This window comes from Bubalus bubalis, chromosome 18, assembly GCF_019923935.1.
Source record: "Bubalus bubalis isolate 160015118507 breed Murrah chromosome 18, NDDB_SH_1, whole genome shotgun sequence".
Classification (NCBI taxonomy): Eukaryota; Metazoa; Chordata; class Mammalia; order Artiodactyla; family Bovidae; genus Bubalus; species Bubalus bubalis.
In genome coordinates this window covers 1,111,636-1,134,221 of record NC_059174.1, presented here as the reverse complement: position 1 = coordinate 1,134,221, position 22,586 = coordinate 1,111,636, and the positions used below count along the sequence as shown (strand labels likewise).

The following is a 22,586-nucleotide window of genomic DNA, read 5'->3' as shown; positions in this document are numbered from 1 at the left end:
AGTTCCTCTTCACTTTCTGCCATAAGGGTGGTGTCATCTGCATATCTGAGGTTATTGATATTTCTCCTGGCAATCTTGATTCCAGCTTGTGTTTCTTCCAGTCCAGCGTTTCTCATGATGTACTCTGCATATAAGTTAAATAAACAGGGTGACAATATACAGCCTTGACGTACTCCTTTTCCTATTTGGAACCAGTCTGTTGTTCCATGTCTAGTTCTAACTGTTGCTTCCCAACCTGCATACAAATTTCTCAAGAGGCAGATCAGGTGGTCTGGTATTCCCATCTCTTTCAGAATTTTCCACAGTTTATTGTGATCCACACAGTCAAAGGCTTTGGCATAGACAATAAAGCAGAAATAGATGTTTTTCTGGAACTCTCTTGCTTTTTCCCTGATCCAACGGATGTTGGCAATTTGATCTCTGGTTCCTGTGCCTTTTCTAAAACCAGCTTGAACATCTGGAAGTTCATGGTTCACATATTAATGAAGCCTGGCTTGGAGAATTTTGAGCATTACTTTACTAGCGTGTGAGATGAGTGCAATTGTGCGGTAGTTTGAGCATTCTTTGGCATTGCCTTTCTTTGGGATTGGAATGAAAACTGACCTTTTTCCAGTCCTGTGGCCACTGCTGAGTTTTCCAAATGTGCTGGCATACTGAGTGCAGCACTTTCACAGCATCATCTTCCAGGATTTGGAATAGCTCAACTGGAATTCTATCACCTCCACTAGCTTTATTCGTAGGGATGCTTTCTAAGGCCCACTTGACTTCACATTCCAGGATGTCTGGCTCTAGGTCAGTGATCACACCATCGTGATTATCTGGGTTGTGAAGCTCTTTTTTGTACAGTTCTTCTGTGTATTCTTGCCATCTCTTCTTAATATCTTCTGCTTCTGCTAGGTCCATACCATTTCTGTCCTTTATCAAGCCCATCTTTGCATGAAATGCTCCCTTGGTATCTCTGATTTTCTTGAAGAGATCTCTAGTCTTTCCCATTCTGTTGTTTTCCTCTATTTCTTTGCATTGATCGCTGAAGAAGGCTTTCTTATCTCTTCTTGCTATTCTTTGGAACTCTGCATTCAGATGTTTATATCTTTCCTTTTCTCCTTTGCTTTTCACTTCTCTTCTTTTCACAGCTATTTGTAAGGCCTCCCCAGACAGCCATTTTGCCCTTTTGCATTTCTTTTCCATGGGGATGGTCTTGATCCCTGTCTCCTGTACAATGTCACAAACCTGATTCCATAGTTCATCAGGGACTCTATCTATCAGATCTAGGCCCTTAAATCTATTTCTCACTTCCACTGTATAATCATAAGGGATTTGATTTAGGTCATACCTGAATGGTTTAGTGGTTTTCCCTACTTTCTTCAATTTAAGCCTGAATTTGGCAATAAGGAGTTCATGGTCTGAGCCACAGTCAGCTCCTGGTCTTGTTTTTGCTGACTGTATAGAGCTTCTCCATCTTTGGCTGCAAAGAATATAATCAATCTGATTTCGGTGTTGACCATCTGGTGATGTCCAGGTGTAGAGTCTTCTCTTGTGTTGTTGGAAGAGGGTGTTTGTTATGACCAGTGCATTTTCTTGGCAAAACTCTATTAGTCTTTGCCCTGCTTCATTCTGTATTCCAAGGCCAAATTTGCCTGTTACTCCAGGTGTTTCTTGACTTCCTACTTTTGCATTCCAGTCCCCTGTGATGAAAAGGACATCTTTTTTGGGTGTTAGTTCTAAAAGGTCTTGTAGGTCTTCATAGAACCATTCAACTTCAGCTTCTTCAGTGTTACTGGTTGGGGCATAGACTTGGATTACTGTGATATTGAATGGTTTGCCTTGGAAACGAACAGAGATCATCCTGTTGTTTTTGAGATTGCATCCAAGTACTGCATTTTGGACTCTTTTGTTGACCATGATGGCTACTCCATTTCTTCTGAGGGATTCCTGCCCTCAGTAGTAGACATAATGGTCATCTGAGTTAAATTCACCCATTGCAGTCCATTTCAGTTCGCTGATTCCTAGAATGTCGACATTCACTCTTGCCATCTCTTGTTTGACCACTTCCAATTTGCCTTGATTCACACAGGTTCCTATGCAATATTGCTCTTTACAGCATTGGACCTTGCTTCTATCACCAGTCACATCCACAGCTGGGTATTCTTTTCGCTTTAGCTCCATCCCTTCATTCTTTCTGGAGTTATTTCTCCACTGATCTCCAGTAGCATGTTGGGCACCTACTGACCTGGGGAGTTTCTCTTTCAGTATCCTATCATTTTGCTTTTTTGTACTGTTCATGGGGTTCTCAAGGCAAGAATACTGAAGTGGTTTGCCATTCCCTTCTCCAGTGGACCACATTCTGTCAGATCTCTCCACCATGACCTGCCTGTCTTGTGTTGCCCCACGGGCACGGCTTAGTTTCATTGAGTTAGACAGGGCTGTGGTCCTAGTGTGATTAGATTGACTAGTTTTCTGTGAGTATGGTTTCAGTCTTACTTGGGTTTCTCTTACCTTGGGCGTGGGGTATCTCTTCACGGCTGCTCCAGCAAAGCGCAGCCATTGCTCCTTACCTTGGATGAGGGGTATCTCCTCATCGCCGCTCTTCCTGACCTTCAACGTGGGATAGCTCCTCTAGGCCCTCCTGCGCCCGCACAGCCACCGCTCCCTGGACGTGGGGTTGGTCCTCCCGGCCACCGCCCCTGGCCTCGGCCATGGGGTTGCTCCTCCCGGCCGCTGCCCCTGACCTCGGGCGTGGGGGCGTGGGGTAGCTCCTCCCTGACCTCGGACACGGGGTAACTCCTCTTGTCGCCGCCCCTGACCTCGGACGCTGGGTATCTCCTCTCGGCCGTTCCTGCGCCGTCACTTGTACTAGTATTTAAAAAATATTTTCTCTCGAGTTTTAAAATTCCTACTTAAGCCTTGTTTATGCACATAATGGTGGGTTTGGATAGTGATATATATATTTTTAAAACACATAAATAAATTACAATTAAAAACCAAGCAGTCTGTCTGTTGTTATCCAAAAAGTAGATTCAGCTTTTGAGGGGTGTTGAGCCAAAAGGCACAACCAAGCCAAAGATGGGGAGAAGGAAGCATTTATTGTTTCTGTGACGAGTAACACATGTGATCTCTGCCAGAGCAGTGTCTCTCTCTCCCTCAAAAGCAAGTTGGGGAAAGTTTTAACCTAAAGGTACATGGATTTTCATGAAGGGGTTTGAGCAGTGGAGAATTCAGCACAGAACTCAGGCCATGATCAACAACGTCCAAGCTTTTAGTTGATTAAAGTCATGAGGGTCAACATTATCATTCCATCCTCCTCCTAGGTGTGGGCCTTAGTTCTTCAGAACTCGAAGACTTTCAAATTGTTATGTCCATCCCTTGAGGAGGAACTAGGACTCTGCTTTATAGCTGAACTGTTTTTCTTGAGGTTGAAGAGTGGTCTCCAGTTCCTAAAAGTGGTTCCCTATTGTCAGTTGCCAAGAAAATGGGACTTCAAGTGGCTGCAAGGAAATGAATTTTGTCAACACGCTAAGGGAATTTGGAAGGGAATCTCTCCTCATTTGACTCTGGAGATGGCTGGTTCATTAGCATGTGTTTTGAGGATGGAATTTAAGAAAAGCGTTGCCAGGTATCTAAACACCTATATACCTGGGCTTTCCAGGTGGCTCAGATGGTAAAGAATCTGCCTGCAATGCAGGAAACCTGGGTTCAATCCCTGGGTCGGGAAGATCCCTTGGAGAAGGGCATGGCAACCCACTCTAGTATTCTTGCACTTAAGTATTTTCCAGAAACCCATGTAGATCTATGCTTTCATAAATGCTTCTCTACCTTATGTGTAGAGGAAGAAATTCTTCTGATAAGCTGGTAATTTCTGCCAAAGTTTTCTTTTAGATTTTGGTAGCAACAATTTAACAATGATTTTTGTGGTTTGTTACAAGATGTGTTTCAAAGCTGTAAGGTTTGCTGTTTGTTTTGTCTAAGAACTACTCATCTATAGAAAGCCTTGTTTCTCCTCCATCATTTCAACAATGTTTACTTTCTTTCATTAATGAAACTTATGTGAGACCATCATCAATTCTGAATGAGGCACACACTGAACCATGTTTAGCATCTGGTTTTAATTATTTTAGATTCAAATGATGCTCTAAGAAGAAGTCGCTCAGTCGTGTCCGACTCTTTGCGACCCCATGGACTGTAGCCTACCAGGCTCTTCCGTCCACGGGATTTTCCAGGCAATAGTACTGGAGTGGGTTGCCATTTCCCTCTCCAAAGAAAGAAGGAGCCTCAGCTAAATTAGTTTGATTCCTGTAGGTTTGGATTCAAAGCACCTGCCCATCTTATCATCTGTCTTCAGATTTACGGGAGATTAAGAACTGAAGTTAGAGAATCTTTGAGACTGTTACAGAAAATTAAAAAATTCAGGTCTTTTTTTGTTAACCAGCCAGATGGAATTTAATGATAACTCAAATTGCATCCAATATTTAAACAGTAACAAAATGTGTACAATATAGAAAAAATTCAGACGTAAGAAATTGAAGGTTTAGAAATAAAAATTTTCATATTTTTCTTCTTTTAGTATCTGTTCCTTGGGTGATACAATGGACTCAAGTTTCCGTTAGCCTTTATACAACAAGGGGGTGATGGTAATACACGCTTACATTGGAAAGCAGCTTGTACTTTATAACTGGACAGGAAAATCGTTTGGTGAAAGAAAAGGGCAAAGGAATCGTAGGCTGGTGGCGTGGTACAGGCCCGCGGTTACCCCTGAGGAGACAGTCAGCCCCAAACCACCGTGACCACCTAACAAGACCGCTTTTCCGTTGGAGCCGCGCCTTCCGGCGGTAAGTCACCGCAGCCCACCAGCCTCCGCGACGTCGTCGCAACCTCGCGGTTTGGTCCCGCCCCGCCCATCGCCCCGCCCACCGCTTCGATTGGCCCGTCTGTCCGGCACTCTGGGAGACTCTGGCCCGCAAGGCCCTGGAGCTCGTGCTTGAGTGTGTGCAGCTGAGCGTGTGTGAGGTGCGGAGTGGAGCCGGGCGGCTTGCTGGCGCCGGCAGCCTGGGTGGTGAGTGACCTTGAGGGGAACTGACGAAAAGGGCGGCCGAGATGAAGGACGCCAAGCAGTCGCCCTGAGATGGGGGCTTCAGCCGGGAAGCTTCCCTCGCTGAGGCGGGCGCTCTCAGTTGGCCTCCTCGCGGCGTCTAGGTTTTCCCCGCGTCTCAGAGACGACGCGCGCGCCCCGCTTCTGTCGGCCCCGGTGGGTGACTTCTCCTGAGGCTCCCCTTCCTTTTCTTTCACTAACGGTGCCTCTCAGCTTCCCTCCCTCCTCAGCGTATTTGACATCCCCCTCACTCCCGACCGTTTTCCTAATTATATCCCGCTCTCCATCACCATCGCTGCCAGAAACTTTCTACCTTCGACAGGGTGGGAAAGACTCCTCAGCGACCTGAAGCGCGATATAAAGCTCTACAGAAATGTAAGCTCTTGTCCCAGTTGCTGACTCTTGATGAGGATAGATTCATATCGAATACATGACTGTTTTGTTCTTGGTCGTACCCTGTTGACACATACATGTCATATTGGCATTAGGTATACTGTTCAGACCTTGAAACGGAACAAAGCCAATAGGGCTGTCAAACGTGGAGGCTCGATCCAAAACATTGAAACAACCATTGATAGAAAAGACTTCTCTTCGTTAACCTTGTGTGTCTTGACTGTGATCAGACTGTTCTGAAGGAAGAGGGAATGGGGAGGCTGAAGCAGTTACATTAGTGTTAACCAATCCAAACTTGGATTCCTTCCCCGTGCGCAGCAAAGCTCGTCTCCTGACACCAGGTTGTGGTGAAGGAAAATGTAGCATTTGTTGAAGGCGCCAAACAAGCAGTCAAGGTAGCTGATGCTCAAAAGGCTCAGACTCCCTTGTTAGGGAGGGTTGGTGGGCATATGATCAGCACATGGACGTTTTTCTAGTTGGTTGGTGGTGAGGTAATTGGGAGTCAGTATCCTTGATCTTCTGGTTCCAGCTGCTCTGGGTCAGCATGCAGTTAACTTCATACACCTAGTGTGGGTTTTAGTGTCTGCAGAGTGGCTCAAAAGATATGGTTCAGAATATTATCTATAACCCTTAAGGAGAAACGGAAGGTTTTTGACTTTGTTTTATGGCTGAACTATTATTATTTTCTCTTGCTCGATTGTTTTCTTTTATTTCTGTATTTTCTCAACTCTGATTAAATTTTGTTCTGTGGAATTCAGGGAAGTCCTTGGAGGCTAAAGCTTTGCTATAAATAAGAGGCAGTTGGAGGACATGGGCACGGGGGAATCTGTGCTGAGAAGGCCTCATAGGATCCTGCTGCTGCTACTGCTAAGTCACTTCAGTCGTGTCCGACTCTGTGTGACCTCATAGACGGCAGCCCACCAGGCTCCCCCGTCCCTGGGCTTCTCCAGGCAAGAACACTGGAGTGGGTTGCCATTTCCTTCTCCAATGCAGGAAAGTGAAAAGTGAAAGTGAAGTTGCTCAGTCGTGTCCGGCTCTTCGAGACCCCATGGACTGCAGCCCACCAGGCTCCTCCATCCATGGGATTCTCCAGGCGAGAGTACTGGAGTGGGGTGCCAGTGCCTTCTCCGCATAGGATCCTACTCAGATAAATTAGTAGCACAGCTTTAAAATGAGCACTGGATTAAGAATTTAAGAGAAGACACTGAAATGCTTTCTAAAGTTATAGGAAGGTCATTCACATGAGGGTATGGGCACACATGTGTATAAGAAGTAAAATGATAAGATTTTGTATCTTGTCTTTTTGAGTTAACATACAAAGTAGGAGGATTCTTGATCAATACTGAGTTAAACAATTTATATGCCTTATTTTTTAGATGTTTTATATTAAAATAACTTTCATTGTGAAAAATAATGTGCCCTGAATATAATTTATGTAGTATTCTTTTTTCACATTAGAACTTTAGTTCACCTAAAACTTTGTTCTGTGCATGATGTGATAAATGGCTGTTAGTAAAGTTTTGTCATTGTTCTGTTGCTATTTGGAAAACCATGGCCCGTGAGCCAAATCTGGCTCACCATCTGTTTGTTGTTTTTAAAAAATTTTATTTATTCATTTGGCTCCTTCACGGCTTAGTTGTGGTGTGCGGGATCTTTTGTTGTGGCCAGTGGGCTTCTCTAGTTTTGGTCCCGAGTTGCCCCTGAGGCATTTGGGATTTTAATTCCCCAACCAAAGATCAAACCCGTGTTCCCTGCATTGAAAGGTGGATTCTTAACCACGAGACCACTGGGGAAGTCTTCTCACTATCTGTATTTGTAAATAAAATTGTGTTGGAACACAGGCACATCCATTTTTTAAATTTATTGTCTGTCTTCTCTTATGCTACGACATCAGAGTTCAGTAGTTGTGACAGAGACTATATGGGCTTCAAGGCTTAATATATTACCGTGTGGCCATTAACAGAAAAAGTTTGCCAACCCCTGAAATAGGACATCCTTTCCTCACTGATTGGATAATGTCATATTCCCACATAGCTTTGATATATACATGTTTGTTTTTGAGCTTTTCTATTCTGTTTTGTCTAGCTTTGCATATATAATACAGTGTTTTAATTACTTTAGCTTTAAAATAAGACAATATCCTGTGGGTTAATTGCTTCCCTTACTCCCTGTACCAAGTTGTTCTTTACCTTATTTATTCTTGGCCCTTAGATCCTTCATACTAATTTTTGTGATTAGTTTATTAAATCCCATAATAAATTTTTTTGAGGTTTCAATAGGAATTGCTTTGAATATAACATATTAATTTGGAAGAGTTGTCATCTTTGCTATATTCAGTCTTTTCATTCATGAATGGAGTGTATCCTGATTGTTTTCATGTTTTTTAATGTGACCTTAAGATTGTTTCCTTTAGAGAAACATCAGGGAGATGGGCTTCCCCGGTGGCACTAGTGGTAAAGAACTTGCAAGTCAATGCAGGAGTCAGAAGAGATGTGGTTTTGATCCCTGGGTCAGAAAGATCCCCTGGAGAACCCTCTTACACTGTTGTTACAATGTTCACATTAGAACTTTATTTCACCTAAAACTTTGTTCTGTGCATGATGTGATAAATGGCTGTTAGTAAAGTTGGTGGGAATGCAAACTAGTACAGCTACTATGGAGAACAGTGTGGAGATTCCTTAAAAAACTGGAAATAGAACTGCCTTATGACCCAGCACTCCCACTGCTGAGCATACACACTGAGGAAACCAGAATTGAAAGAGACATGTGTACCCCAATGTTCATCGCAGCACTGTTTATAATAGCTAGGACATGGAAGCAACCTAGATGTCCATCAGCAGATGAATGGATAAGAAAGCGGTAGTACATATACACAATGGAATATTATTCAGCCATTAAAAAGAATACATTTGAATCAGTTCTAATGAGGTGGATGAAACTGGAGCCTATTCTACAGAGTGAAGTAAGCCAGAAAAAAAGACACCAATACAGTATACTAATGCATATATATGCAATTTAAATTTTATTTTATTTTTAAACTTTACATAATTGTATTAGTTTTGGCAAATATCAAAATGAATCCGCCACAGGTATGCATGTGTTCCCCATCCTGAACCCTCCTCCCTCCTCCCTCCCCATACCATCCCTCTGGGTCATCCCAGTGCACTAGCCCCAAGCATCCAGTATCGTGCATCGAACCTGGACTGGCAACTTGTTTCATACATGATATTTTACATGTTTCAATGCCATTCTCCCAAATCATCCCACCCTCTCCCTCTCCCACAGAGTCCATAAGATTGTTCTATACATCAGTGTCTCTTTTGCTGTCTCGTACACAGGGTTATTGTTACCATCTTTCTAAATTCCATATATATGCATTAGTATACTGTATTGGTGTTTTTCTTTCTGGCTTACGTCACTCTGTATAATAGGCTCCAGTTTCATCCACCTCCTTAGAACTGATTCGAATGTATTCTTTTTAATGGCTGAGTAATACTCCATTGTGTATATGCACCACAGCTTTCTTATCCACTCATCTGCTGATGGACATCTAGGTTGCTTCCATGTCCTGGCTATTATAAACAGTGCTGCGATGAACATTGGGGTACACATGTCTCTTTCCCTTCTGGTTTCCTCAGTGTGTATGCCCAGCAGTGGGATTGCTGGATCATAAGGCATTTCTATTTCCAGTTTTTTAAGGAATCTCCACACTGTTCTCCATAGTGGCTGTACTCGTTTGCATTCCCACCAACAGTGTAAGAGGGTTCCCTTTTCTCCACACCCTCTCCAGCATTTATTGCTTGTAGACTTTTGGATCGCAGCCATTCTGACTGGTGTGAAATGGTACCTCATAGTGGTTTTGATTTGCATTTCTCTGATAATGAGTGATGTTGAGCATCTTTTCATGTGTTTGTTAGCCATCTGTATGTCTTCTTTGGAGAAATGTCTATTTAGTTCTTTGGCCCATTTTTTGATTGGGTCCTTTATTTTTCTGGAGTTGAGCTGTAGGAGTCGCTTGTATATTTTTGAGTTTAGTTGTTTGTCAGTTGCTTCATTTGCTATTATTTTCTCCCATTCTGAAGGCTGTCTTTTCACCTTGCTAATAGTTTCCTTTGATGTGCAGAAGCTTTTAAGGTTAATTAGGTCCCATTTGTTTATTTTTGCTTTTATTTCCAATGTTCTGGGAGGTGGGTCATAGAGGATCCTGCTGTGATGTATGTCAGAGAGTGTTTTGCCTATGTTCTCCTCTAGGAGTTTTATAGTTTCTGGTCTTACGTTGAGATCTTTAATCCATTTTGAGTTTGTTTTTGTGTATGGTGTTAGAAAGTGTTCTAGTTTCATTCTTTTACAAGTGGTTGACCAGATTTCCCAGCACCACTTGTTAAAGAGATTGTCTTTAATCCATTGTATATTCTTGCCTCCTTTGTCAAAGATAAGGTGTCCATATGTGCGTGGATTTATCTCTGGGCTTTCTATTTTGTTCCATTGATCTATATTTCTGTCTTTGTGCCAGTACCATACTGTCTTGATGACTGTGGCTTTGTAGTAGAGCCTGAAGTCAGGTAGGTTGATTCCTCCAGTTCCATTCTTCTTTCTCAAGATCGCTTTGGCTATTCGAGGTTTTTTGTATTTCCATACGAATTGTGAAATTATTTGTTCTAGCTCTGTGAAGAATACTGTTGGTAGCTTGATAGGGATCGCATTGAATCTATAAATTGCTTTGGGTAGTATACTCATTTTCACTATATTGATTCTTCCAATCCATGAACATGGTATATTTCTCCACCTATTAGTGTCCTCTTTGATTTCTTTCACCAGTGTTTTATAGTTTTCTATATATAGGCCTTTGGTTTCTTTAGGTAGATATATTCCTAAGTATTTTATTCTTTCCGTTGCAATGGTGAATGGAATTGTTTCCTTAATTTCTCTTTCTGTTTTCTCATTATTAGTGTATAGGAATGCAAGGGATTTCTGTGTGTTGATTTTATATCCTGCAACTTTACTATAGTCATTGATTAGTTCTAGTAATTTTCTGGTGGAGTCTTTAGGGTTTTCTATGTAGAGGATCATGTCATCTGCAAATAGTGAGAGTTTTACTTCTTCTTTTCCAATTTGGATTCCTTTTATTTCTTTTTCTGCTCTGATTGCTGTGGCCAAAACTTCCAAAACTATGTTGAATAGTAATGGTGAAAGTGGGCACCCTTGTCCCTGACTTTAGAGGAAATGCTTTCAATTTTTCACCATTGAGGATAATGTTTGCTGTGGGTTTGTCATATATAGCTTTTAATATGTTGAGGTATGTTCCTTCTATTCCTGCTTTCTGGAGAGTTTTTATCATAAATGGATGTTGAATTTTGTCAAAGGCTTTCTCTGCATCTATTGAGATAATCATATGGTTTTTATTTTTCAATTTGTTAATGTGGTGTATTACATTGATTGATTTGCGGATATTGAAGACTCCTTGCATCCCTGGGATAAAGCCCACTTGGTCATGGTGTATGATCTTTTTAATGTGTTGTTGGATTCTGATTGCTAGAATTTTGTTAAGGATTTTTGCATCTATGTTCATCAGTGATATTGGCCTGTAGTTTTCTTTTTTTGTGGGATCTTTGTCAGGTTTTGGTATTAGGGTGATGGTGGCCTCATAGAATGAGTTTGGAAGTTTACCATCCTCTGCAATTTTCTGGAAGAGTTTGAGGATAGGTGTTAGCTCTTCTCTAAATTTTTGGTAGAATTCAGCTGTGAAGCCGTCTGGACCTGGGCTTTTGTTTGCTGGAAGATTTTTGATTACAGTTTCAATTTCTGTGCTTGTGATGGGTCTGTTAAGATTTTCTATTTCTTCCTGGTCCAGTTTTGGAAAGTTGTACTTTTCTAAGGATTTGTCCATTTCTTCCACATTGTCCATTTTATTGGCATATAATTGTTGATAGTAGTCTCTTATGATCCTTTATATTTCTGTGTTGTCTGTTGTGATCTCTCCATTTTCTTTCTAATTTTGTTGATTTGATTTTTCTCCCTTTGTTTCTTGATGAGTCTGGCTAATGGTTTGTCAATTTTATTTATCCTTTCAAAGAACCAGCTTTTGGTTTTGTTGATTTTTGCTATGATCTCTTTTGTTTCTTTTGCATTTATTTCTGCTCTAATTTTTAAGATTTCTTTCCTTCTACTAACCCTGGGGTTCTTCATTTCTTCCTTTTCTAGTTGCTTTAGGTGTAGAGTTAGGTTATTTATTTGACTTTTTTCTTGTTTCTTGAGGTGTACCTGTATTGCTATGAACTTTCCCCTTAGGACTGCTTTTACCGTGTCCCACAGGTTTTGGGTTGTTGGGTTTTCATTTTCATTCGTTTCTATGCAAATTTTGATTTCTTCTGTAATTTGTTGGTTATTCAGCAGCGTGTTGTTCAGCCTCCATATGTTGGAATTTTTAATAGTTTTTCTCTTGTAATTGAGATCTAATCTTACTGCATTGTGGTCAGAAAAGATGCTTGGAATGATTTCTATTTTTTTGAATTTACCAAGGCTAGCTTTATGGCCCAGGATGTGATCTATCCTGGAGAAGGTTCCATGTGCGCTTGAGAAAAAGGTGAAATTCATTGTTTTGGGATGAAATGTCCTATAGATATCAATTAGGTCTAACTGGTCTATTGTATCGTTTAAAGTTTGTGTTTCCTTGTTAGTTTTCTGTTTAGTTGATCTATCCATAGGTGTGAGTGGGGTATTAAAGTCTCCCACTATTATTGTGTTATTGTTAATTTCTCCTTTCATACTTGTTAGCATTCGTCTTACATACTGTGGTGCTCCCGTGTTGGGTGCATATATATTTATAATTTTTGTATCTTCTTCTTGGATTGATCCTTTGATCATTATGTAGTGACCTTCTTTGTCTCTTTTCACAGCCTTTGTTTTAAAGTCTATTTTATCTGATATGAGTATTGCTACTCCTGCTTTCTTTTGGTCCCTATTTGCATGGAAAATCTTTTTCCAGCCCTTCACTTTCAGTCTGTATGTGTCCCTTGTTTTGAGGTGGGTCTCTTGTAGACAACATATGTAGGGGTCTTGTTTTTGTATCCATTCAGTCAGTGTTTGTCTTTTGGTTGGGGCATTCAACCCATTTACGTTTAAGGTAATTACTGATAAGTATGATACCGTTGCCGTTTACTTTATTGTTTTGGGTTCGATTTTATGCACCGTTTTTGTGTTTCCTGTGTACAGAATATCCTTTAGTATTTGTTGGAGAGCTGGTTTGGTGGTGCAGAATTCTCTCAGCTTTTGCTTGTCTGAAAAGCTTTTGATTTCTCCTTCATACTTGAATGAGATCCTTGCTGGGTACAATAATCTGTGCTGTAGGTTATTTTCTTTCATCATTTTAAGTATGTCTTGCCATTCCCTCCTTGCTTGAAGAGTTTCTATTGAAAGATCAGCTGTTATCCTTATGGGTATTCCCTTGTGTGTTATTTGTTGTTTTTCCTTTGCTGCTTTTAATATTTGTTCTTTGTGTTTGATCTTTGTTAATTTGATTAATATGTGTCTTGGGGTGTTTCACCTTGGGTTTATCCTGTTTGGGACTCTCTGGGTTTCTTGGACTTGGGTGATTATTTCCTTCCCCATTTTAGGGAAGTTTTCAACTATTATCTACTCAAGTATTTTCTCATGGTCTTTCTGTTTGTCTTCTTCTGGGACCCCTATGATTCGAATATTGTAGCGTTTAATATTGTCCTGGAGGTCTCTGAGATTGTCCTCATTTCTTTTAATTCGTTTTTCTTTTATCCTCTCTGATTCATTTATTTCTACCATTCTATCTTCTAATTCACTAATCCTATCTTCTGCCTCTGTTATTCTACTATTTGTTGCCTCCAGAGTGTTTTTAATTTCACTAATTGTATTATTCATTATATATTGACTCTTTTTTATTTCTTCTAGGTTCTTGTCAAACCTTTCTTGCATCTTCTCAATCCTTGTCTCCAGGCTATTTATCTGTGATTCCATTTAAATTTCAAGATTTTGGATCAATTTCACTATCATTATTTGGAATTCTTTATCAGGTAGATTCCCTATCTCTTCCTCTTTTGTTTGGTTTGGTGGGCATTTATCCTGTTCCTTTATCTGCTGGGTATTCCTCTGTCTCTTCATCTTGTTTAAATTGCTGAGTTGGGGGTGTCCTTTCTGTATTCTGGCAGTTTGTGGAGTTCTCTTTATTGTGGCGTTTCCTCACTGTGTGTGGGTTTATACAGGTGGCTTGTCAAGGTTTCTTGGTTAGGGAAGCTTGTGTTGGTGTTCTGGTGGGTGGAGCTGTATTTCTTCTCTCTGGAGTGCAATGAAATGTCCAGTAATGAGTTATGAGATGTCTATGGTTTTGGGGTGACTTTGAGCAGCCTGTATCTTGAAGCTCAGGGCTGTGTTCCTTTGTTGCTGGAGAATTTGCTTGGTATGTCTTGCCCTGGAACTTGTTGGCCCTTGTGTGGTGCTTGGTTTCAGTGTCGGTATGGAGGCATTTGATGAGCTCCTGTCAATTAATGTTCCTTGGAGTCAGGAGTTCCCTGGAGTCAGGGTTTGGACTTAAGCCTCCTGCTTCCAGTTATCGGTCTTATTTTTACAGTAGTTTCAAAACTTCTCCTTCTATACAGCACCATTGATAAAACATCTACGTTAAAGATGACAAGTTTCTCTACTGTGAGGGTCACTCAGAGAGGTTCACAGCATTACATGGAGAAGAGAAGAGGGAGGAGGGAGTTAGAGGTGACCCAAATGAGATGAGGTGGAATCAATAGTGGAGAGAGTGGGCTAGCCAGTATTCACTTCCTTATGTGCACTCCACAACTGGACCGCTCAGAGATGTTCACGGAGTTATACAGAGACGAGAAGGAGGAGGAAGGAGACAGAGGTGGCCAGAAGGATAAAAGGGGGGATTGAAAAGGAGGGAGACAGATCCAGCCAGTAATCAGTTCCCTAAGTGTTCTCCACCATCTGGAACACACAGAAATTCACAGAGTTGGGTAAAGTAGAGAGGGGTTAGGGAGGAGACACAGGGGACCTGGTGGAGAAAAAGGAGAGTCCAAAGGGGGAGAGAGCAGTCAAGCCAGTAATCTCGCTCCCTAGTGAAAAATGGGTCCTGAAGATTGGGTTCTTAAAGGTACAAAATTGGTAACAAATACATAAAAGCAAAAATTAAAAATCTAGAGTAGAGTTTGGAATTTAAAAAATACGATGTTAAAGAAAAGAAGAAGGAAAAGAAAGAGAGAAAAAGCGAACAAAGAAAAACAAACAAGGTCACGAAAATTATAAAGAAAATACAGGTACAAAATTGATAACTAATACCAAAAAGCAAAAATTAAAAATCTAGAGTAGAGTTTGGAATTTCAAAAATACAATGTTTAAAAAAAAGAAGAAGAAAAATAAAGAGAGAAAACAAACAAACAAAAACAAACAATGTCGCAAAAATTATAAAGAAAATACAGGTACAAAATTGATATCAAATACCAAAAAGCATAAATTAAAAATCTAGAGTAGAGTTTGGAATTTCAGATATACAATGTTATATAAAAGAAGAAGAGAAAGAAACAGAGAAAAAAAAAAGTCACAGAAATTATAAAAAAAAACTATAGGTACAAAAATTGATAACATATACCAAAAAGCTAAAATTAAGAATTTAGAGTAGAGTTTGGAATTTCAAAAATACAATGTTAAAGAAAAGAAAAAAAAGAAAAAAAAAAAAGGTCAAAAATTATAAAATATATATATATGAAGTTTGCTGAAGAAAAAATAGGGTCTTTTTTTTCTTTTTTTTTTGCAAAGTAATAGGTTATAAAAGTGAAAATTAAAGGAACAATAGAGGACTTAAAAAATTTTTTTTTGAATTAAAAAAAAGAAAGAATGATCGTAAAAATAGTAAAAATATATCTAGGACTGTCTCTGGTTTTGTTGTGAGTATTGTGGGTTCAGTTCATTTTTGGCTAGTTCCTTGGTCCGACTTATATTTCTCAAGATCTATAGGCCCCTTCTTATGTAGTCAGTAGTAACCACAGGGTTTTAATCTATTGCCTGTAGCTTCCAAGGCGTTTCCCTCTGTTATAGCTTCTTCTGTTTGCTGGTCTCTTCAGTGTCTGGTTTCCGCCCTGACACAAAGGGGACGGTGGAGGACACTTTTTTTTTTTAGGCTCACTTGTTCAGTTGCGCTGTGGGGAAGGAGGGAGGGATGCTGCAAACAAATAACACTGGCGTGCGCTCGCAGTGCCTCAGCCACACTGGGTCTGCCCCTGCTCACGGCGCGTGTAGCCTCCCTGCCCACACTGCTCGGGTTCTAGGTTGTTCTGCCGGGAACAATCCGAGGCTGGCCCTGGGCTGCATGCACCTCCCAGGTCCAAGCCGCTCAGGTTCAGGCACTCGGGTAGTCCTCAGAGGCGCAGACTCGGTTGGGCCTGCGTTTTGTGCTCTTCCCAGGTCCGAGCAGCTCAGGTGATGAGGTGTTTGGCGAGCGCCAATGCTGGGACTTATCGCCTCCCCGCCACTCGGTTATCTGGGTGTAAAACCAGCACACCTTCTCAGGCAGATGTTGACCGTCCAGACCCCCAAGAAGTTTTAGTTAGCAAAGAAGCCTGCTTACAGTTTTATAGATAATGTCTCTCTGGGGCTGCGATTGCCCCCTTCCGGCTCTGGCTGCCTGTCGACGGAGGGGGAAGGTCTGCAGCCGGCTATCTCTGTTCAGTCCTTTGTTCTGAGCGCGGGCCTGGCGGTGTCTTAGGTTAGGGCTGGCTTTTCGCGTGGTAGATATCCCAGAGTCTGGTTTGCTAGCCCAGATTATTTCGCTCAGATAGCGCTCAGGATATTCAGGCCAGATTCTTACTCTAAGTGATGCAGCCCGCGCTGCGCCTCCCTGCCCAGCCCCCGCTTGCTAATGGCGTGTGCAGACGTCTGCGCTGCTTCTCTGCTGGGGGAGTTACTGTAGGGCTCACAATCTGCGAGTTTCCCTCCCTCTTTTGTCTCTTTTTTTGTCTTTTATATTTTTTCCTACCTCCTTTCGAAGAGTTGGGTTGCTTTTCTGGGTGCCTGATGTCCTCTGCCGGCATTCAGAAGTTGTTTTGTGGAATTTACTTGATGTTTAAATGCTCTTTTGATGAATTTGTGGGGGAGAAAGTGTTCTCCCTGTCCTACTCCTCTGCCATCTTGGCTCCTCCCCTATATATGGAATTTAGAAAGATGGTAACGATAACCCTGTAAACGAGACAGCAAAAGAGACACAAATGTATAGAACAGTCTTTTGGACTCTGTGGGAGAGGGAGAGGGTGGGATGATTTGGGAGATTGGCATTGAAACATGTATACTATCATATATGAAACTAATCGCCAGTCCAGGTTCGATGCACGATACTGGATGCTTGGGGCTGGTGCACTGGGACGACCCAGAGGGATGGTATGGGGAGGGAGGTGGGAGAGGGGTTCAGGATGGGGAACACGTGTATACCCGTGGTGGATTCATGTTGATGTATGGCAAAACCAATACAATATTGTAAAGTAATTAACCTCCAATTAAATAAATTTATATTAAAAAAATAAAGAAAGAACCAGGAAGAAATTAGTCATAAAGAGAGAGAGAAAAAAGAAAGATCCCCTAGGGGAGGGCATGGCAACCCGCTCCAATATTCTTGCCTGGAGGAGTCCCATGGACAGAGGAACCTGGCAAGCTACAGTACATAGGGTTGCAAAGAGTTGGACACAACTGAAGTGACATAACACACACATGTAAGGGAGAATCGTCTTAGTTTTGCTTACTTGTGATTGTCTGGTTTTAGAATTAGGACATTGCTGTCTTTAAATGATCTGAGATGTGTTTATTCTTCTGTTTCTTGAAATATTTTGTATAGGATTGTTTTTATTTTTTAATTTTTTGTTGAATATTTGATAGAAAACACCAATGCATCAATCCAGGCCTGGCACTTTATTTGTAAGATTTCAATTAAATTAAAAAAATGAGAGTAGGGCTTCACTGGTAGCTAAGTGGTAAAGAATCCACCTGTCAGTGCAGGAGATACAGGTTTGATCCCTGGTCCGGGAAGATCCCATATTCCTCAGAACAGCTAAGCCCATGTGCCACCACTGCTGAGCCAGCGCTCTAGAGACAGGAACCAAAACTACTGAGCCCACGTGCCCTAGAGCCCTTGCTCTGCAACAGGAGAAGTCACTGCAATGAGAAGCCCCCATGCTCTGCAACTAGAGAAAAGTCCACACAGCAGTGAAATCCATAATAAATAAATAAAATTATTTTAAAAGCTTTTTAAAATGAGAGTAAATTCTATTTGTTTCAGTTCAGTTCAGTTGCTCAGTCATGTCTGAATCTTTGTGACCCCATGGATTGCAGCATGCTAGGCCTCCCTGTCCATCACTAACTCCCAGAGTTTACCCAAACTCATGTCCATTGGGTAGGTGATGCCATCCCACCATCTCATCCTCTGTCATCCCTTTATCCTCCTGCCTTCAATCTTTCCCAGCATCAGGTCTTTTCAAAAGAGTCAGCTCTTCTAATCAGGTGGCCAAAGTATTGGAGTTTCAGCTTCAGCATCAGTCCTTCCAATGAGCACTCAAGACTGATCTCCTTTAGGATGGACTGGTTGGATCTCCTTGCAGTCCAAGGGACTCTCAAGAGTCTTCTCCAACACCACAATTCAAAAGCATCAATTCTTTGGTGCTCAGCTTTCTTTATAGTCCAACTCACATCCATACATGACTACTGGAAAAACCATAGCCTTGACTAGACGGACCTTTGTTGGCAAAGTAATGTCTGTGCTTTTTAATATGCTGTCTAGGTGGGTCATAACTTTCCTTCCAAGGAGTAAGCATCTTTTAATTTCATGGCTGCAGTCAGCATCTGCAGTGATTTTGGAGCCCCCCAAAATAAAATCAGCCACTGTTTCCACTGTTTTTCCCCAACTATTTGTCATGAAGTGATGAAACTGGATATCATGATCTCAGTTTTCTGAATCACTCTCCTTTTTCACTTTCATCAAGAGGCTCTTTAGTTCTTCTTCACTTTCTGCCATAAGGGTGGTGTCATCTGCATATCTGAGGTTATTGATATTTCTCCCGGCAATCTTGATTCCAGCTTGTGCTTCTCCAGCCTAGTGTTTCTCATGATGTACTCTGCATATAAGTTAAATAAGCAGGGTGACAATATACAGCCTTGATGTACTCCTTTTCCTATTTGGAACCAGTCTGTTGTTTCATGTCCAGTTCTAACTGTTGTTTCCTGACCTGCATACAGATTTCCCAAGAGGCAGGTAAGGTAGTCTGGTATTCCCATCTCTTGAAGAATTTTCCAGTTTGTTGTGATCCACACAGTCAAAGGCTTTGGTATAGTCAGTAAAGCAGAAATAGATGTTTTTCTGGAACTCTTTTGCTTTTTCAGTGATCCAAAGGATGTTGGCAATTTGATCTCTGGTTCCTCTGCCTTTTCTAAAACCAGCTTGAACATCTGGAAGTTCTTAGTTCACGTACTGTTGAAGCCTGGTTTGGAGAATTTTGAGCATTACTTCTCTAGCATGTGAGATGAGTGCAATTGTGTGGTGGTTTGAACATTCTTTGGCATTGCCTTTCTTTGGGATTGGAATGAAAACTGACCTTTTCCAGTCTGGTGGCCACTGTTGAGTTTTCCAAATTTGCTGGCATATTGAGTGCAGCACTTTGACAGCATCATCTTCCAGGATTTGAAATAGCTCAAGTGGAATTCCATCACCTCCACTAGCTTTGTTTGTAGTGATGCTTCCTAAGGCCCACTTAACTTCACATTCCAGGATGTCTGGCTCTAGGTGAGTGATCACACCATCGTGATTATCTGAGTTGTGAAGATCTCTTTTGTACAGTTCTTCTGTGTATTCTTGCCATCTCTTCTTAATATCTTCTGCTTCTGTTAGGTCCATACCATTTCTGTCCTTTATCGAGCCCATCTTTGCATGAAATGTTCCCTTGGTATCTCTAATTTTCTTGAAGAGGTATCTAGTCTTTCCCATTCTATAGTTTTTCTCTATTTTTTTCCACTGATCACCGAGGGAGGCTTTCTTATCTCTCCTTGCTATTCTTTGGAATTCTGCATTCAAATGGGTATATCTTTCCTTTTCTCCTTTTCTTTTCACTTCTCTTCTTTTCACAGCTATTTGTAAGGCCTCCTCATACAGCCATTTTGCTTTTTTGCATTTCTTTTTCTTGGGGATGGTCTTGATCCCTGCCTCCTGTATAATGTCACGAACCTCTGTCCATAGTTATTCAGGCACTCTGTCTATCAGATCTAATCTCTTAAATCTATTTCTCACTTCCACTGTATAATTGTAAGGGATTTGATTTGGTCATACCTGGATGGTCTAGTGGTTTTCCCTACTTTCTTCATTTAAGTCTGAATTTTGCAATAAGGAGTTCATGGTCTGAGCCACAGTCAGCTCCTGGTCTTGTTTTTGCTGACTGTATAGAGCTTCTCCATCTTTGGCTGCAAAGAATATAATCAATCTGATTTTGGTGTTGGCCATCTGGTGATGTCCATGTGTAGAGTCTTCTCTTGTGTTGTTGAAAGAAGGTGTCTGCTATGAACAGTGCATTCTCTTGGCAAAACTCTATCAGCCTTTGCTCTGCTTTATTCTGTACTCCAGGGCCAAATTTGCCTGTTACTCCGGGTGTTTCTTGACTTCCTACTTTTGCATTCCAGTCCCCTATGATGAAAAGGACATCTTTTTTGGGTGTTAGTTCTAGAGGGTCTTGTAGGTCTTCATAGAACCATTCAACTTCAGCTTCTTCAGCGTTCCTGGTCGGGGCATAGTCTTGGATTACCGTTGATATTGAATGGTTTGCCTTGGAAACGAACAGAGATCATTCTGTCATTTTGGACAGTATGAGCGGTGAGCAGTGGCTGCACAGTGCTGGAGTGGCGAGCGGCTGAGAGGAGATACCCCACGTCTAAGGTAAGGAGTGGCAGCTGCGCTTTGCTGAAGAAGCCGTGAAGAGATACCCCACGTCCAAGCTAAGAGAAACCCCAGTAAGATGGTAGGTGCTGAGAGAGGGCATCAGAGGGCAGACAGACTGAAACCACAGTCACAGAAAACTAACCAATCTGATCACTCGGACCACAGCCTTTTCTAACTCAGTGAAACTAAGCCATGCTGTGTAGGGCCACCCAAGACGGACGGGTCATGATGGAGAGGTCTGACAGAATGTGGTCCACTGGAGAAGGGAATGGCAAACCACTTCAGTATTTTTGCCCGGAGAACCCCATGAAAAGTATGAAAAGGCAAAAAGATAGGACACAGAAAGATGAACTCCCCAGGTCAGTAGGTGCCCAATATGCTACTGGAGATCAGTGGAGAAATAACTCCATAAAGAATAAAGGGATGAAGCCAAAGCGAAAACAACACCCAATTGTGGATGTGACTGGTGTGACTGGTGATAGCAGCAAGGTCTGATGCTTTAAAGAGCAATATTGCATAGGAACCTGGAATGTTAAGTCCATGAATCAAGGCAAATTGGAAGTGATCAAACGGGATGGCAAGAGTGAACATCTACATTCTAGGAATCAGCAAACTAAAATGGACTGGAATGGGTGAATTTAACTCAGATGACCATTATATCTACTGCTGTGGTTCTACTCTCAGAAGTTAAATAAGTGCCTTCTAGGAGATTTTTAAAACTATCAAATAGTCTCAGAGGGAGGAAAGCAAGGATGTGGAGTGTGAGGGAAAATCATAAGGAGATCTTTCTTACATGGCAAAGCTCAGTTAAAAGGTAATGATGAGGTCCCATGAGAAACACTACACAGCTGAATTTAATTTATTGAATAGCATACTCTATTCTGCTTTATATTGGATAATAAAGATTTGATCCCTGTTGTCAGGAGGATAGGAATTGATTCTAACTCCACCATCAAGCTTGTCACCTGGAAAGAGAAATTTTTGTAGAGAGGGCTTTATAGGAGTTGTAAGTTCAGAAGGCTGGGTGGGTTAGTCACTAAGTTGTGTCCAACTCTTGTGACCCCATGGACTGTACCCTGCCAGGCTCTTCTGTCCATGGGATTCTCTAGGCAAGCTTACTGGAATGGGTTGCCATTTCCTTCTCCAAAGGATCTTCCCAACCCGGGAATCGAACCCCAGTCTCCTGCGTTGCAGGCAGACTCTACCAACTGAGCTATCAGGGAAACCCTAGAGAGGGCTTTATAGGTTTTGTAAGTTCAGAGGGCTAGGGTCATTTAAAAAGCACTATCCACAGAGATAAACAAAGCTAACAGGAGGCCCAAGGGAATTCCAGAAACTCAGACCTGAAGAACATGGATAGGAATTATTAGAACTTTGTACAGCTTCTTAAATTTAGAGAGAGTCTCTGCTGTGGGATGAATTGTGTACCCCCGTCTCTTACCCCAAAATATTTTTAAGTCTGAACCTTGTTATTTGTGAATGTGATTTTAATTTGGAAATAAGGTTTCTGTAAAGAAAGCTGAGTGCCGAAGAATTGATGCTTTTGAACTGCGGTGCTGGAGAAGACTCTTGAGAGTCCCTTGGACTGCAAGGAGATCCAACCAGTCCATCCAAAATCAGTCCTGAATATTCATTGGCAGGACTGATGCTGAAGCTGAAACTCCAATACTTTGGCCACCTGATGCGAAGAACTGACTCCTTGGAAAAAACCCCGATGCTGGGAAAGATTGAAGGCAGAAGGAGAAGGGGATGACAGAGGATGAGATGGTTGGATGGCATCACTGGCCCAATGGACATGAGTTTGAGCAAGCTCTGGGAGCTTGCCTAGGAAGCCTGGTGTGCTGCAGTCCATGGGGTCGCAAAGAGCTGGATACAACTGAGCAACTGAACTGAGCTGAAGGTTTCTGCAGATTTTATCCAAGGTAAGATGGGATCATACTGGATTAGGGTGGGTCCTAACCCAGTGTCTGGTGTCTTTATAAGAGAAAGAAGGAGGTTTGAATACAGAGACACTGGGAGCACATACACACTGAGGCAAGATTCTGGAAGCAGGGATTGGAATTATGCAGCTGCAACCAAAGAACACAAAGGATTGTGGGCAACCACTAGAAACTAAGAAGAGGGAAAGAGGGAGCCTTCTCTCAACTCTTCAGAGGGAGCAAGGGCCAT

The 22,586-nt window shown here is 41.7% G+C and overlaps 1 protein-coding gene across 3 annotated transcripts in view; it reads left to right on the top strand.

Moving 5' to 3' along the window:
* Positions 1-4,832: 4,832 nt before the first annotated feature.
* The window catches only part of LOC102405260, a 93,615-nt gene continuing 75,861 nt past the window's right edge, over positions 4,833-22,586 (top strand). Inside the window, exon 1 of one of the 3 annotated variants that reach the window (XR_006546471.1) lies at positions 4,833-5,050. The gene's annotated coding sequence lies outside the window, so the exon portion shown is untranslated. The remainder of the gene's footprint in view (positions 5,051-22,586) is intronic. The other 2 variants (XM_044932343.2, XM_025268362.3) reach the window with 2 other exon arrangements.